Here is an 18349-nt window from a genome sequence, read left to right on the forward strand (position 1 = left end):
GAGTGCTTAAAGAAGAACTACACACAAATATTATAGAGTACTTTAAACTCAAGCCCCACAGACTACACTAATCATGCATGCACATGGGGACGCGTTCAAAGCAGTGATTTGTGGGAAGAGTACATGTATGCTTCGTAAACCTAAAATAAATGAGACGCAGAGAACAAGAGATGCTAGAAAGTGAATTTGCACAAGCTGAAAATACCCATAAAGCATATCCGAAGATGATTACGGAAGAGTACAATGCTACGTGGTAAATTAAATGCAATATCTACTAACAAGGCTGAACTGGTTATTTTCTGCCTCAAGAAGAACTCTTACAACCAGGATAATAAAGTAGGCACGCTCCTCACAAGGGGCGTTCAGACAGAAGCTGAAGACAGACTTTTCAAATTGGCAGTGTCAGCTATTTGTAACCCATTACCATAGAGGAGGTTAAATGTGCTATTAAGAATCTCAAACTGAAGAACAGCTGTTCTTATATGAGATGTATAGGAATCAACGATATATAGACAAGCACAATGGCAGACTAAAAGAATACTGTTCAAGGATGTCAATACTAAGGGAAAAAAGTCAAACAATCATTGTGTTTGAAAATTTCTGTAGTTTCATAAATACAAAACACTATGTGCTCAGTGTCCCACGTGAGCAAAGGAACAGAAAGAAAAACAATTTAAGACAGAACAATTATACAGACATTACACAAAATAAATACACGTTTACAAAAAACAAAACAACCACACTGAAATATTATTAGTCAATGAAATGCACTCTTGTATGAATCAAAGGGACAGAATAGCTGGTTCGTTTGTATATGTTGATGACGTACCGACCCCTATAGAGTGTAAGGTCTCATCAGGACCAAAAGAATATGGGGAGGCCTAGGGATTAAGAAAAAACATCATAACTACTCCATACTATGGGGCTACAATGGCACGTCAAGTTAATCAATAGTTGACGCCGTACCTGATAGTGTCTGGACTATGAACAACCAGTGTGCACACCAAACTTGACAGTTAAGGTGAAGAGGGTACTTACATGGGCCACCAAGGGTGGGAGCTAAATGAGGGAACAGAAATGGTGTCAATGGACTGAGCAGAAACTCAACAAGATAGATGGGCTGGCAATGAGAAAAACAATGAATATAAAAAGGCTTACCTGCAAGAAGATGAACAAACACGAAAGTTAATGCTAAAGACTGAAATGAAGTGCCACAAGGGGGGCTTGAGCAGCAGTAACAAGTGTAGCACATAGGAAGCGGGGTTTGGGAAGATCCTCTGATGTGTTTAAGAGGTGGGCTGCAAGGATCTAGCCTCGCCGTGGCGTCCGTGTCAGCTAGATGATGATGATGATGATGATGCAGTGTTCACCCTTATCACACCAACTGGGAGCGAAACTGTGGCTTGGAGCGGATGCTTTCCAAAGCTTACAATTGGCCAGAAGGGATAGGCGTGGCTATGGGGTTGCTATGGCAACCTGAACGCCAGGGCCCGAGTCCGGTATGTGACCCGTGATACAAGGGTAATGTATTATAAAGTAGTCTATGACGTATACGTTTATGTTTACCCCACTAAATTACATACGTTTTTCCGGACTACACACCTGCTATGCTGGCAAGGATGTGGGCTACGAGAAGATTTCAAACATATGGTGGGATTGTACAGCAATCAAACCCTCCTGGGCAAAACTCTTGGCAGCCACAAAACAATATTGTAGGATGGCCTATACCCAATGAATTGACATTAGCGCTGTTGGGACATTGTTCATCCAACTTAAGATACCAGGCAAAAGCAGATCAGGAGCTGGTTTGGAACTGACTAGCGGCAGCAAAGATTGTAATAGTAGCATATTGGAAAAGAAGGAAACCACCACTTGTTAATTTAGGATATCTCAGATTTTGGAATTTAATGGCTTTGGAAAGACGGACAGACTGTAACACAAAACCATACAACAAGATGATGAATAATGTAAAAGCCATTTCAAGACGACCTTTCTCAAGGGGACTCTAGTCTCATCTACCTCCTACAATTAGAATCTCTAAACCTGTTCCATTTCCAGTCCTGGAAATAAAAGAGACGACAATTAACAGTCAGGACGAATGAGAACATATTACTGGATCTGAAGGAAATTAAATAATAATGTTCGATACATATGTTGTACCCATAAAAGTTGCACAAAGTTTGTAGACTATTGCTGTGATACACCTCACATGTTTTGTATTCATCTATTAAAGGATGGGGTGAACGAGGGGTGTGGAAGTGGATTATCTGCTTTAACTATGGAACACTGTCATATTGTGTCTAGCAGCAGTTCTTAACATGGGGTCGCAGATCTCTGGGGATCATTTTGCCTATTCAGGGGGTACACAACAGTTTCCAAAGTTAAACAATATTAGCAAATTAATAAAGAATATATATTTTGGAAAAAAGAAAAACTGAAATGTTCCTAATTTTATGTTAAATGTGAAGGAATTTGAAATTGGAGGCTAAAAATTAAGTTGATATGCCTCAACTGGTGCCCCCAACTGAAATACTGGCATGCAACAACAAAGCAACAGCATGTATTAGGTGCAAACAGATAAAGTGATATGCTAGAATTTCGAACACTGCTTCCTCTTTTATAAATAAAACTACATTTTGAAAACTCCAGCCTTCCCATAAAAAAATAAAAAAATTAATGAAATAAAAGCTTCTCTAATTTGAGAAGGTGATGTTTAATTGTTTCTATATAATGCTTTGGAGGTTCGAAATGTACACTTGTCTAAGGCCAGTGACCCAGGCTTCCAGTCGTAATTCAGTGAGGATCCACAAAACTCAAAAAGTTAAGAACCGCTGATCTACAGGTTTAGTCAATGAAATGTTGATGCAGTTACTTGTATTGTTTTTTAACTCTGTTCTACAAATACTGATAAATAATAAAATGGTAAAATAAAAGAGGATTGGGAACTCACACCCAAACAGCTGCTCTCAAAGAGTTCATGGTCAGCCTACCTAGTAACAACTAGGCGAGGGCATAGTGTCTAATTTTGTAAAAAAAAATTCCAGAGTACTTAATCCTGATAGAAAAGACAATCTTTGTATTGATGAGGCTTTTCAATGATCTCTACTTGGCATACTCCAGTGGTATTTCATGCACCTAGACTGGAGCCATCAGAATGAGTGCATGGTTCTGGTTGTATGACATTCATAATTACTAGAAAACAAGAAAATGTGTATTGCAATTTCCAAACCTAGTCGATGAATTATGGATTCCTACTGTAAACTAGGACAACTTGACCATTGGGGGTACACTCCTTTGACCACCGGTATTTGGAACAGAGTATGACGGTACAGTCATACACTTAAAACAATCCTCAAGATACATCTCAGAGTCTGTAGTCATAAATTCTTCAACATTATAGGATGGGAAGTTGCAGGGAAGATGCAGTGATGAAGACGATAGAGCGAAACGTGAATGGGAAGAGGTGAGCTTCAAGAAGAAGAAAAATGTGGCAGTGCTGCTTTGATGCAAGCCCATCTTCCATTGGAGCAGCAGCAGGATACCTCATGACGTCATCAACAGCTCTAAGCTCAAGCAATAGGATTGCCTGTAGCTAATCTTTTGACCCGAGGCAGAGGTTAAAGACAATGCACACATGGATTTCCCCAAGTTAATTCTTAGGAATCTATTGTAAAGTGCAGCTGGGCTTTTCAACATGAAAACATACATTTAAAGGGACTTCACTGTGCTGCCAAGCAATGCACTGTTAGGAGAGGTATTGAAACCCAAAGCACCTTGAAGTGAGCCTCTACTTTCTGAATCGAAGTGGAAAGTTAAAACTTCATTTCTCTCACGTGAAGTCTAGATAGGTAAAATATTTTTCTGAAAAATGTTGACAACACAAGAGCATTTTCAATCCACCATCTGGATCTGTATTAGGAGCACTGATGCACTGCTTAAGCTTTGATGGGCCAAATCCATTTTGGCAGCGGTAGGGCTGCACTCTGCCCACTGACGGTGTGATTCCTGCTAGCTTGACTCTGTTTTCTGTGATTTGTACCTAAGCACCTCATCTCTTTTGCTTTGCTTCCCCTTCTTTCTCTCTGCCTTATCCTCGTTTCTCTCCACCTCACCATCCCCTCTCTCTCTTTATCTCACTAGCCTATCACTGTGTGTCAACCTCCTCCCTTTCCATCTCACCCTTCTCTCGCTGCTTTATCCTACCCTAACTCTCTGCTTCACCCTCCTCGGTCTTTCTGAATCACCTTATTTCTTTTCTCCGCCTCACCATCCTCCCTCTTGCTTCCTCACTGTCCTCCATCTTTCTGTCACACCCTCATCCCTCTCTTCCTAACTCTTCCTCCTATCACCCTGCCCACTCTCTGTTTCACCTGATCCTCGCTCAAGTTCACTCTCTTCTCATCCCACCTCACACTTGACTTTCTACAACTCACTCTCTTATGTAAGCCTTACTTTCACAGCTGCAGCATATAGGGTGAATAATATGTGTAAGTAAAGAATGCTTAAACCGCTTCCATCCACCGAGGTCCACTAATAGCTCTCTGCTTCTCCCTTCAATCCCGGATCACATCATAACTCTGGTGCTATCCTGCCTGCTATTCCCATATGATCGAGAGTATCACCCCATAATCGGTACCACGTTACACAGCCTGAAGGCCACTGCAACACCATATCAGAGGAAAGGAGGAGGGGCATTCTCCACACACCACCAGGGAGGTCTCTATAAAAGAAATCAGAGGGAAATTATCCTGTTTGCTTGTCTCCTTGTTTCTGGATCCCCAGTTCACTTGCCCCCAGTGTCCCTTTACAAGGAGGCTAAAGATTGGAGCTCTAGTGAGAGTTCTGAGAAGACATGGTCATCTTGAGAACCTCCGTCTCCACATTCTTTTAGGGTATTTGTCTACACTGGACAGACAGCATGGGGATCATACTTAACTTTGTTTGGTAGGTGTTAGTGCTAAAGACGGAGTTTGTAGTCATTAGGTTAGAGAAGTTGTTTATAAAGAGCGTGTTATATCCATGGCAGCAGTATATGAGATGGATATAGGCATGCTGATAGGTAGTAGAAGTGGTGAAAGCGAGTTTGTGGAGTATGGTGATGGTAAGGTTTGCTTTGTGTAGGTGGGGTAGCAGAAAGAAGATTTACTGTCTGGAATAAGCCTATCTTTGGGTCTGCAAAGGATGAAAGTGGAAGTCAGGTTGTAGTTAAAAAGCGGTTATGTAGCAAGTACTGAATGAGGAGATCTGTAATGTCGATCGAGTGTTTGTAAGTGGAATGAGAGTGAATAAATAGGACAGTGGGATGTTAAGTGACTGAATGTTACATGAGTGATGAAGCTCTTGATTGACTGTTTTTGGGGGCAGGATAAGTCTCCTGCCATTGCACACATGGAGATGTGTGTCAAGGGGATTAGTAGGATAGCACGGATATTGAAGGTGAACATTTTAGTCTGGAAGTACTCAATTTTTTTTAATATGTGAAATATCGGTCTCACTTCACAGATATTTGTTTTATTAGGAGGGGACCCGAGGATCAATTGCATGGGTACATTACTTGGCTGAATTTGTGTGATAGCAATCTTAAATTTACAGTCACCAAAAGTAAACAGAACTGTGATTTCCTCGACATTTCGATTAGGGAAGTCTCAGGGTATTTAGAAGTCGAATTATTCAGCAAACTAACTTACACAAATCCATTATTACATTATTCAAGTTACCATCCAAAGAGCCAAAAAGATCATATTCTTTTTTTTCATCTTCTCAGTTTCTTGAGAAAGTGTACCTCCACTGAGGATTAGGACAGGCATTCTGAATTTTTAAACAACAAACTGAAGGATAGGTGGTATGCCAAGAAATTGATAAATCACTCATAAAAAGCGCTAGTTTCATCAATCTAAGGGAGAATGCAGTGGTGAGAGGATCGTGTTTGACTAATTTCTCAGGGGTGAATAACAGGATTAAAAATGTCATCAATAAGAATTGGAAAATCTTGAACAGTGAGGATAGTGCTAAACTGGAAAGACCATTGTTCGCTTCTAAGGAAAAAGCTAGTCCATGCCTACAGAGGGAAGAGACCCCATATACAAGTACATTTAAACAAAGAAAGGATTACTGCAATCATAGGTGTGGATGGTGCAATGCCTTGCAACAGTGTATAGGGGATGTCAAGGTCTCTTATTAGGGGGTGACATATGAAACTAGATCATTCACAAATTGTTGGAGCAAAAGACGTGGTTTATTTGACCATGTGCCCTTGGTTATGTTGGTGAAACTAGTCGTGAATTACGAGTTAGGATTAATGAACATAGGTTGGCCTTGTCAAGAATTCCTGTCATACAAGGGAAACACGCCCTTATGTAAACAGGAGAGCTGTTACATAACTCAAGGAAAACACGCCCTTATGTAAACAGGAGAGCTGTTACATAACTCAAGGGAAACACGCCCTTATGTAAACAGGAGAGCTGTTACATAACTCAAGGAAACACGCCCTTATGTAAACAGGAGAGCTGTTACATAACTCAAGGAAAACACGCCCTATAAAGGGAGGAACCGGGAGGTACAACGCTGTCGGATATTGTGTTCACACCGACGTACCTGCTTCGTGAAGAGCAGTGTTCCGGAGTGGTGCTCCAGTAAGGCAAGAACGGAGGTAGGTCGAGTCGTTACTCCCTGGGCCGTGTCTTGCCCCATCGTCACCTGTGAAGGACCCGGAAGCTCTACCGGTCAACCATTGAGCTTCGCTTTTTGACTCGGCTGAGTCCAAGCGCAGTGGCGCTTTTGCTGGTTGGAGTCGTAACTCCCAGCCCGACCAGAGACACAGGGACTGCCAGCTGTAACGCACACCAGGAGGTGTTTGCCGCGTTACAGACTCGGAAGTCCACAGGATCGATCGAGCGGCTGCTCTCGGTTCAGTCTTCTTGCTTGTGATTGGGGTATCGGTGACGCATCACCAGGAGGTGACTCCGCGTCCCGGTGCAGTCTGAGGAAGAGGTTGAGCGGCTGCTCCCTTCAGGTAGAGACCCCGGCTGGGTGTTTCCCTGACTCCTCGATTCTCCCCAACACTCTTCGTGCCCCTCACAGCCTACCGATTGGCATTGTCGGCCATTTCATTTCTGCCCTCTGTTGGCATACGCCGGGACCGGCGTATATGCAGAGGACGGTTAGGACCATCCGTGCTGTGGGCTGGTAACGTACTTAGCCTGGAGGATTCCAGTGACTATAACTTGTTTATTCTTTGTATTATATTTGCCTTCATTAAAACAACTAACCCTTCACTAGTGGTTGCGTCCTCATTGTCGTGTCTGTTAAACGATCCTGAGACGTTCAGGGCGTTACAAAATATCCGACCGTCCAAGTCTCCGGCCGCCTCGCCACTCTTCTTCATCCCGAAGGCTAATGGGGAGCTGAGAGCCTGTGTGGACTTTAGGGCATTGAATGCGATAACCATAAAAAATCGGTACCCCTTGCCTCTCATCAGTGTACTTCTGGAACAGGTCAAGAAAGCTCGTATCTACACCAAGTTGGATTTGAAAGGGGCATACCATCTGGTGCGCATGAGGGACGGAGACGAGTGGAAGACCGCCTTTAAGACCAGGTTCGGCCTTTTTGAGTACCTCGTCATGCCGTTCGGTCTGTGCAACGCCCCGGCAGCCTTTCAGTACTTTTTGAATGAGGTATTCAGAGAGGAGTTGGATATCTACGTGGTCGTATATATCGACGACATCCTCATCTATTCGTCCAGTGTGGAGGAGCACGTACACCACGTCAAAGCTGTGCTCCAAAAGCTGAGGGAAAACATGCTGTTTTGTAAACTCAGCAAGTGTGACTTCCACGTCACATCCGTGGAATTCCTCGGAGTGATGCTGAGTCCAGAGGGACAGGAGATGGCAGAACGAAAGATCAAGGCGGTGAAAGAATGGCCGGTGCCCCAAAGCGTGAAGGACGTCCAAAGTTTCATTGGCTTCGCCAACTTTTACAGGCGGTTTATAGATGGATTTTCAGGAGTGGTGGCCCCAATCACACAGCTACTGAGGAAGTCCAAGGAGTTTGTCTGGTCCCCTGAAGCGAACAAAGCCTTTGAGGCCCTGAAAAGCGCCTTTGGTAAGGCGCCGGTGTTGGCTCACCCCGATCCGGATCTCCCCTACGTGGTGGAAGCGGACGCGTCGGATGTGGCGCTGGGGGCTATCTTGTCCCAACGCAACCACGACACAGGGGTGCTTCATCCCGTTGCGTACATGTCCCGCAAACTCAACGACGCCGAACGCAACTACCATATTGCGGAGAAGGAGCTTCTCGCAATCAAGGACGCCTTCACTGAATGGAGGCATTGGTTGATGGGGGCAAGACATGTGGTATCGGTGTACACGGACCATCGGAACCTACAGTTCATGACTGCCACTAGACACCTTTCTCCCAGGCAGCTGCGGTGGATGATCTTCTTTGCGGGGTTCAACTTCCGCATCACATATCGGCCGGGGACGGAAAACCGAAAGGCGGACGCCCTGTCCCGTCAATCTGCAGTTAAGGAACCATTGCCTGCGACCGAGCGTTCCATCATTTCCCCGAGGATGGTATTGGGGGTTATCCAACCGGATACTTTCCTGAGGGGAATAAAGAGAGGGATCAGGTCATTCGCATGGCGGAGGTGGCTCCTCAGTCACAGAGAATGGCAGCTGAAGGACGGGATACCCCTGAAGGGCAGGTGCCTATTGATACCCACGCCTAGGCTAAGGAAACAAGCATTCATCTGGTGCCATGACTCTCCATGCGCAGGTCATTTGGGCATTGAAAAAACGGTGGCTAGCATGGGACGGCATTTCTGGTGGCCAACCATGAGAGTGGATGTCAGGAGGTGGGGACAGGAGTGTCCTACGTGTGCTACCATGAAGGCCGACCATGGCCGAACCCAAGGGCTCTTACATCCACTTCCAACCCCGGATAGACCATGGGATAGCATATCACTGGACTTCGTGGTGGGCCTACCGGTAGACCAGGGGATGACGGCAATACTGGTGGTGGTGGATTACTTGACGAAAATGGGGCACTTCATCCCCTGCAAGAGAGTCCCTACGGCCGGGGAATTGGCGTCACTACTCCTAAAGAATGTGGTACGACTGCATGGATTACCTGGGGTGATCGTGTCGGACCGGGGGTCGCAGTTTACTGCGCAATTCTGGAAGACTTGGTGCACTGCGCTGCATGTTAAGACCGCCCTGTCCACCAGCTACCACCCTCAAACGGACGGCCAAACCGAGCGCCTGAACCAAACGCTCAAACAGTATCTGCGATGTTTTGTGGACCAGGGCAGGGAAGAATGGGTCGACTTGCTATGGGTTGCAGAGATAGCCTATAACAACGCCACTCACAGCTCCACACAGTCATCTCCGTTCTATAGCAACTATGGCCAACATCCCAGGTTCTTGCCATTTCTACATCCGTTCAGAGAGGACAGGATTCCCGCCACAGCGGACAGGGTGGCACACATAAAAGACACATTGATGCGCTCAAGGGCTGTCCTAATAGAGGCCAAGAGAAGATACAAGGCTGCGGCAGATAGGAAGAGAAGGCCCGGGCCACTGTACCGCACTGGAGACTACGTCTGGATATCCACAAGAAACATGAGGTTTCGAAAGAACAGTGTGTTCCATCCCAAGTACATGGGCCCCTATCGAATTACCAAGTGTATGGGTCCCGTGAACGTGAAGGTGTGCTTGCCCCAGTCATTGCGGATACACCCTGTCTTTCATGTATCATTGCTCAAACCAGCACCCTCCAAGCCGTCTGGGACACCTCGGCCGGTATGCGTGGAGTCGGAGGTGGAGTATGAAGTGTCGGGCATACGGGCGTCCAAATGGCGCAGGGGGAAGCTGTGGTACCTGGTTGCGTGGAAAGGCTATGGCCCGGAGGAGCATTCATGGGAACCGGCTGAAGGGGTTCATGCTCCGCGCTTGGTCTCCTTGTTCCATCGGCGTTTTCCTGCCAGCGCTGGACCCGTGGGGAGCCGCTGAGAGGGAGGATGTACTGTCAAGAATTCCTGTCATACAAGGGAAACACGCCCTTATGTAAACAGGAGAGCTGTTACATAACTCAAGGAAAACACGCCCTTATGTAAACAGGAGAGCTGTTACATAACTCAAGGGAAACACGCCCTTATGTAAACAGGAGAGCTGTTACATAACTCAAGGAAACACGCCCTTATGTAAACAGGAGAGCTGTTACATAACTCAAGGAAAACACGCCCTATAAAGGGAGGAACCGGGAGGTACAACGCTGTCGGATATTGTGTTCACACCGACGTACCTGCTTCGTGAAGAGCAGTGTTCCGGAGTGGTGCTCCAGTAAGGCAAGAACGGAGGTAGGTCGAGTCGTTACTCCCTGGGCCGTGTCTTGCCCCATCGTCACCTGTGAAGGACCCGGAAGCTCTACCGGTCAACCATTGAGCTTCGCTTTTTGACTCGGCTGAGTCCAAGCGCAGTGGCGCTTTTGCTGGTTGGAGTCGTAACTCCCAGCCCGACCAGAGACACAGGGACTGCCAGCTGTAACGCACACCAGGAGGTGTTTGCCGCGTTACAGACTCGGAAGTCCACAGGATCGATCGAGCGGCTGCTCTCGGTTCAGTCTTCTTGCTTGTGATTGGGGTATCGGTGACGCATCACCAGGAGGTGACTCCGCGTCCCGGTGCAGTCTGAGGAAGAGGTTGAGCGGCTGCTCCCTTCAGGTAGAGACCCCGGCTGGGTGTTTCCCTGACTCCTCGATTCTCCCCAACACTCTTCGTGCCCCTCACAGCCTACCGATTGGCATTGTCGGCCATTTCATTTCTGCCCTCTGTTGGCATACGCCGGGACCGGCGTATATGCAGAGGACGGTTAGGACCATCCGTGCTGTGGGCTGGTAACGTACTTAGCCTGGAGGATTCCAGTGACTATAACTTGTTTATTCTTTGTATTATATTTGCCTTCATTAAAACAACTAACCCTTCACTAGTGGTTGCGTCCTCATTGTCGTGTCTGTTAAACGATCCTGAGACGTTCAGGGCGTTACAGGCCTTCAGAACAAGGTAGGCGAAAACTCAGTTAGCGGACAATTTCCTTTAAAAGGAGCATGGAGAAAGCGAGTTCCATTGGTAAAAAACTGACTGTAAAGACGAGAGGAGGAAATACTGACAAAGTAAGAAAAGTTAGAAAGCAGCTCTTCATGTCAAAATTGAATACCTTTACGGGTGGACAGAATAGTAGAGAACAATGGGAATGTTTCATCACTGTGTAAGACCAATTGGGCTCTAAGTGTTGATTTATTTTTTTCATGCGGGTACACAGCTAGAGAAATATTTAGGATATGTTTCTATAGTTTTTAGCATCAATGAGTGGAAAGGGACAAATAATAGCCAGTATTTAACAAGAAAAATAGGGGACAGGGTATACGTCTAAATTAATTGGCTTCTTATAGCGGATGTATATATTCAGACTCAGTCAGTCATAAAGCTTTATTCGATACATTACAAAAATGACCATAAAAGCACATATAAACTACATAACGTCACCATATAGAATAATTACAAGGTACAATAATACAACTAAGCCATCCGGATAATTAAAACATCATACTTTTCCTTAGTTGGATACATTTAAGAAGGTAGGTAGCAGTAAGAAAACAAATATCTACTTCATACATATTAAAAAGCAGTTTCATTGAATCGTGCACGGTACGTACACCATATTTTACAAAAATTGTTTTTTTAATAAATGTATTCGTAAATGATGGTACAGTTTACATATCAAAAGTAGATGTAAAGTGCTTTGTGCTGAGGTGACATCGCAGGGGCAGGGACTAACAGGATGTGATTTAGAGGAGGGGAATGCTACCAGATTATGTACAATACCCAACCTTAATCTGGTCAGTACAAACCGATGAGATACTCTAGTTACATTACTGAGATAGATTTGATAGCCATCTCCATCCACAAATTTGTTATAAAATATACGAGTAACTAGTTGACCAGTGCTTTCCTTCCGTTTCTCCCCCCATGTAGGTCATAAATATATTCTTCATCTCAGGTTTTGACAAAACTGAAGCAGCATAGCAATCCACAGTAATATCTATACCATAGATATCTCGGAAACTGGAGACAAAATATTTTAGCCACGGGATATTGAGATAGTTATCAAGGGAGAGATAATCAGTTACAACTGCTCTATTTAAGGAGGTCTCTTCCTTCAACCACACAGATCGCCACAGCATGAGTGGCCTTAAGAAGATCAAATCGGACAAATGATGGCTGCCTAGCTCTCTATGGATTAATTCATTAGGGACTGATTTGGACACGCTACGTGCTTGATAAATTTGTAGCATGTCCCATATACGTCTTTCCCCTAATTTAGCCGCAAATTTAAAAACTCCATGAGCACTTTTTGCCATTTTTGTCCGCACATTGGTGGTTTCATGGGACCATCTACTGTCCTTTGCAAATATGATTCCCAAATAGCAGAATTTATCTACTTGTTGGACCTTATGCCCGTCTAAAAAATAGGATTGAGGTCTCCTAGACCCTGCCCCACAAGTCATGATAAAAGTTTTAGTTTTGTTGAAGAGTAGTTTCCTATTCTCAATGAAAATAGAGAAACTATCCATCAAACGTTGAAGCCCTAATGGGTTCCATGCCAGTAACACGGCATCATTTGCATATAACAGTACCGGTACGTCAAGGCCATTAATCTTAGGAACATCAGCGCTCACCCCCTTTAAAACAACATCTACCTCATTAATGAAAAGTGTAAAAAGAAGTGGGGCAAGAACACTTTATGGGTGCCCAATGGCAAGTAGTTAACTAGTAAAGTAAGGGATAAGGTTATGCTTTAACTTAACGGAATCCTCTTGATTACAGCTGCAGAAGAAATATTTTTTACTATAATAAGGAGGGGCATCTGAGTTTAAGGAGTCCTGGAGGATACAGACTGACAAGAACACAAGGAACTATAGCTATAATACTGGGAAAAGAAGCCACTCCAAGATGACTGCTAAGTTAGGTAGGGGTGGATTCTTTTGAGTCTAGGAGATGAGTCATGTGCCACATGGTATTTGGGATACCAGTGATACATTAGACGATGACTTTTGAAGGTAGAGGTGTAAGACTGGTGTGTGCGCTGCACTGTATATTCGAGTATTAGTTATACAAAAGGCGGACAAGTGGGGTATATTTTGTGTACTGATTGAGAGGCATGAGAGGTAACATTAGGTGGCAGCAGGAAAAGAAGTAATTCAAAGATGACACCGAAACAAACGATGGGTTTATTCGAGAGTAAATGAGAAGTCACTGGATATGCGAGGGTCGCAGCGGGAGGGCAATGCCAGGTGTTTTGTATTGATATTGTACATATGGACTGGCATACGCAGGGAGTTTGATAATTCGTTTCTGGAGGTCACCTTGGATGCACTGCGGATGGATAGAGCTTGAAAATAAAGGTCAGTAGGATTAGAGAATACGTTTTAAAAAAAACATTTGTAATAGCAACTTAGAACCCGATGAGGAGATGTTAATCTGCAAAAAGATATCGTTTCCTCCTACGTTGGGATGAAAGTGATGTAATGTTGCCTAAGTTACTTTTAAACAATGCCTAAATGTGATATGATATATGCTGGTGGTGAAAAGCAATATTGAAGAATTCAATATACGGTTTCTCCCTCCCTTTTAGACTATCAAAAGGTCGTATATTGGAATACATTGCGCCGGGGAGCTCTTTTCAAGTGTGGTGAGAGCAGGACAGTTATTTAATGGAAAGGGTTAAGTTTGCATGTTGAGGTAGACACAAAGTTTGTACCTTACATATTTTTATTGTGAAGATTGTTGCCCTTTCATGGACAGTGGATTACCTACTGTTAACTACTCCCTGGAAGGTGTGATTATACATTCTGTCCTCATGCACACAGAGTAGAAAATATTTACTGTGACACACAAGCATACCCTGTGTCAGAGCATCATCCTTGGGTGTCCTCAGGTGAGATGTTTTCAACGTTTGGTGATCGCTAGATGCCTACTCATAGGATTATTTGATGGACATTTGTTCCTTAAAAAAAAAAAAAAAATATGCGGCAGGATAGAAAGTGCACCAATACAGAGTAAAGTGGATGATATCCCATATATCTCCAGTTGAAGAATAAGGGATTGGTTGGTGACCATAATTTATTGATGACATCACCACCAGCTGGTAAGTGCCTATAATCCATAATGATTAAGAATTGTAATGAGAATGAGTGAATGCCGATTTAGGGAGCTGTAGTCTTATTTAGAAGCGTAGGTGGTTTGTATACCACAAAGTGAAGAGGACTTCTTGGTTGAAACTGTGAATTAACACTATGCGAGGATGGGGTATTTGTATGGTTTTAATTTGGAACTGGTTGCATGTGTTTTTTTTAAGTAATGTCTGAAATGTTGTGTTTGACACTAATGCCTATGCATTGCTGTGTAAAGGTGTTAAATGTGATTAATGTTTTTTTGTTCTTTTATAGATATCCTATGACAACATATTGGGGAAGAGATATTTACATTGTCCTGAAGAAGGTCGCTGTTATTTGGAGTGTCCACCGAAAAGTGTTGACTAATTGTTGAAGACACGATCTGCAATGCATTGGAGATTTGTATATGCTGTTTACTGAATTAATTGAGACCGGGTGACATAAAAAGTGAATGTGTTTGTTTGTGAAGACCAATTATAATGTCTGAGACGATTTTCCCTATGTTATATATGCATTGCATTTTTAACGGTGTTATTAAATATATGAAATTTTAAATGTGCAAAATATTTTTGTGTGTTAGAATGAAAAATGTAAAGGCGCATATATATATTTTTAATCTTCTTGTGGTTGTGTTAGATCATACGTTTGGTATGTATGCATAGTGTGAGGTTCGATAGGAGTAGTGCAAACAGGGGAATTCAATATTACTGGGTTTGTGAAACTCTGCCCCCCTTGGAGTGAGGGGTCTCTCTCATTTTCTGATATTGTATGAACTGTTCAGACCGAGTTATGTTTCTTTTTGTCAGACTTCAAGGAGTTTGCACCATTAATTCAAATGCAATTCGTCAGGGAGCAGCTATTTTTAATTAGTGCACTCTCATGTAGTTATACCAGCGAGTAAAACTTACTGGGCAGCTGACTCAGATGCAGTTTTGCTATGCAACAGGTACACATGGCTTGATTCATTCAAATTTAGAACAATTTTGTCAGGGAGCAAATATTCCTGGGCAACGCACTCACGTGCAATTTTGCCATGAAGAATCAGTCAATCAATCAGAACATTTGTAAAGCGCACTACTCACTTGTGAGGGTCTCAAGGGGCATGGGACGGGGGGGGGGGGGGGATGTGCTGCTACTGCTCGAATAGCCAGGTGTTGAGTGGCCTCCTGAAGGTTAGTAGGTCCTGGGTCTGCCGTAGGAGGATGGGGAGGGTGTTCCAGCTCTTGGCGGCGAAGTGGGAGAACGATCTGCCACCGGTGGTCGCTCTTCGGATGCGGGGGACGGTGGCGGGGGAGAGGTCGGCAGAGCGGAGCTGGCGGTTTGGGGTGTAGAAGGTGAGTCGTCTGTTATGGTATGCCGGTCTGGTGTTGTGGAGTGCCTTGTGTGCGTGGGTGAGGAGTTTGAAGGTGATCCTCTTGTTGACAGGAAGCCACTGCAGGTCTCTCAGATGGGGTATGATGTGGCTGTGGTGAGGGATGTCGAGGATCAGGTGCAGAGGCGTTCTGAATGCATTGTAGTCGTTTCAGGAGTTTGGCCGAGGCTCCTGCGTAGAGGGCGTTTCCGTAGTCCAGCCTGCTGCTGACGAGGGCCTGGGTGACCGTTCTTCTTTTTTCGGTGGGGATCCACCTGTAGATCTTGCGGAGCATGCGGAGGGTGTTGAAGCAGGAGGACGAGACGGCGTTGACTTGCTTGGTCATGGAGAGTGCTGCTCCCAGTGCTGTCGGCCACCAGGAGGTGATGGTGTCTGCGGATGGCGTTCTTGTGGGCTGCGTAGCCGTCCGGTGTCTGTTCGTGGTGCCATTTCTTCTCTAGTTTTCGGCAGGTTTGCTCGGAGGCCTGGAGGTCCGCGGTGAACCAGCTGGCTTTCTTGTTAGTGCCTCTGTTGGAGGGTTTCTTGATCGGGGCGAGAGTGTTGGCGCAGTCGTCGGTCCATCGCCTGAGGTTGCGGGCAGCGGTGTCTGTCGGTGGGGTCGGCGGGTGGGCTTCAGGTGAGGGTGGTGTTTAGCTGGTCTTCGGTGACTTTGCTCCAGCTGCGGCAGGGGATCTGTTGAGTGCGGTGGTGCGTGGTGGGTTTCCGGAAGGTGAAGGGGTTGCCGCGATGGTCGGTCCAGTGGAGTTTGGTGGTGTGGCTGAAGGTGATGTGGGAGCTTGCGGAGAAGGTGGGGTCAAGCGTGTGACCGGCGGAGTGGGTGGGCGTTGTGATGAGCTGTCTGAGTCCGAGGTTCGCGAGGTTGTCAATCAGGGTGGTGGAATTGGTGTTGTTGTTCTCGAGGTGGAAGTTCAGGTCTCCGAGGAGGATGTGGTCTGTGGAGGCAAGGGCGTGCGTGCTGACTAAGTCGGCGATTGAGTCGCTGAACTGAGGCTGGAGTCCGGGGGGTCTGTAGACAAGAGTTCCTCTGAGGGTGGTGTTGGGATCAGTGTGGATCTGGAAGTGCAGGTGTTCGGCGGTGCGGAGGGTGTCGTCAGTGCTGGTCGAGACCCTGAGGGTGTTCTTATAGATGATGGCGATTCCACCTCCTACTCCGTTGGTGCGGTCCATGTGGTTGATCTTGTAGCCGTCCGGGATGGCTATGGCGATGTCGGGTGCCGAGGAGGCGTTCATCCAGGTCTCTGTCAGGAAGGTGACGTCCGGGGACGATGTGTCAAACAGGTCCCAGAGTTCGACGGCGTGTTTGCGTGCGGAACGGGTGTTCAGTAGTATGCATCTGAGGTGGTTGTGTCCTGTCACGGTGGGCGGTTTTGCGGCTCGGAGGCTGGTGAAGCTGCAGCTCCGGCAGGAGAAGGGTCCTTTGGTGTGCTTCGGGGCGGCCAGGAAGCAGGTGTGCGGTTGTCCGGTGTTGAGTGCGGGTGATGGCGGCGTAGTGGCGGCGGTCGGTGTGGCGTTGGCGGGGACCAGGGGGTCTGGCGCTGGGCGCAGTCCAGGCGTGGACGGGCGCAGACGGGCTTGCCTTCGGTGCGGCTGCCATATAAGGGGAGGAGCAGCTGGGAGGCGGGAGTGGGGCAGCGAATGGGTGAGCAGGGGGGCGGGGCCGCAGCAGCGGGAAACGGGCGGGGAGCGGAGGAGGCAAGGCACAAAGGGGCACAGAGAGAAAAAGGGCAACAACGGGCACAGAATAGAACTAAGGCAACAGCGGGGCACATGGGGCACGGAGGAAGCAGCAGTACGAGAGAACACAACAGAGGCAGGGGGCCTCGAACTCACCGTGTCAGCGGTGGTAGTGAGCACAGGGCATGGACGCACAGGTGGTGCTGTGCGGCGTCGGGAGAGCGACCTGCCTGAACCAAGGTCAAGAAGACATTCCAGCGAGCCAATTTTACATAGTACATTCAAGTGCAATTTTAACAGGTAATTCTGTAAACATAGTTCACTATATTAAGTGTTATGATGGAGCAGATACTCTTGCACAGGTCATTCAAAAGCGGTGTTTGAAGGAGGAGGGGTGCGTCTGCAGGTGTGGTGGATTTAGATTACATTTCCAGGGTGTGAGTAGAGATGTCTAAGTGTGTGTGTGTATAGGAGAGTTGCAATTCTGGTGCCTACCAAATACAACGTGGCAATGTTTAGGCTGGAGGGATTCGGGCCCAACGCCCTGTCAGGCCAAGGCCGAAACAGGAAATTAGCTCATATATTTTTTGAACGTTACACTCACCTCAGATCAAACACTTTGAAACAATAAGATAAAAAAAGAAAAACAAGACAGGAGGACATGTGGCCTGTGACACATGGTTGATGCAGTCAATCCACAGTGGGGGATGATGGTCAGATAAGGTGGAAGGTGCTGTGCAATGTGGCAAGCTGATCTTCCTGCGGTGTGCCTGATAGAAGCACAGCCCTGCTCAGGTCTGAATGAAGAATGTGGTGAAAGAAGTGGCTTTGCACCGACACCTCAACCCAGACCTTACAATAATTCAGTAACATGTGATAGAACAGACAAAGGTCAATGCTACTGTATTTCACTCATGACCTACATCACCTCATGGTATTCCTGTAGAGCAGCGCACCCACAGCATGGCTAGTGTGTGCCACAACCGACATGAAGTACCTTCTGCTGCTTTAATAGTCAAACAAATTAGAAGCTCTAGCAATGTACCTCTGTCTGGATCTACAGCACAGTCTGCA

General features: G+C 46.0%; 1 protein-coding gene across 2 annotated transcripts in view; it reads right to left on the bottom strand.

The window, feature by feature from the left end:
- The window catches only part of IPP (intracisternal A particle-promoted polypeptide), a 149952-nt gene that overhangs the window by 71741 nt on the left and 59862 nt on the right, over positions 1-18349 (bottom strand). The gene's annotated exons all lie outside the window — the stretch shown is intronic.

This window comes from Triturus cristatus, chromosome 4_2, assembly GCF_964204655.1.
Source record: "Triturus cristatus chromosome 4_2, aTriCri1.1, whole genome shotgun sequence".
NCBI classification, from domain to species: domain Eukaryota; kingdom Metazoa; phylum Chordata; class Amphibia; order Caudata; family Salamandridae; genus Triturus; species Triturus cristatus.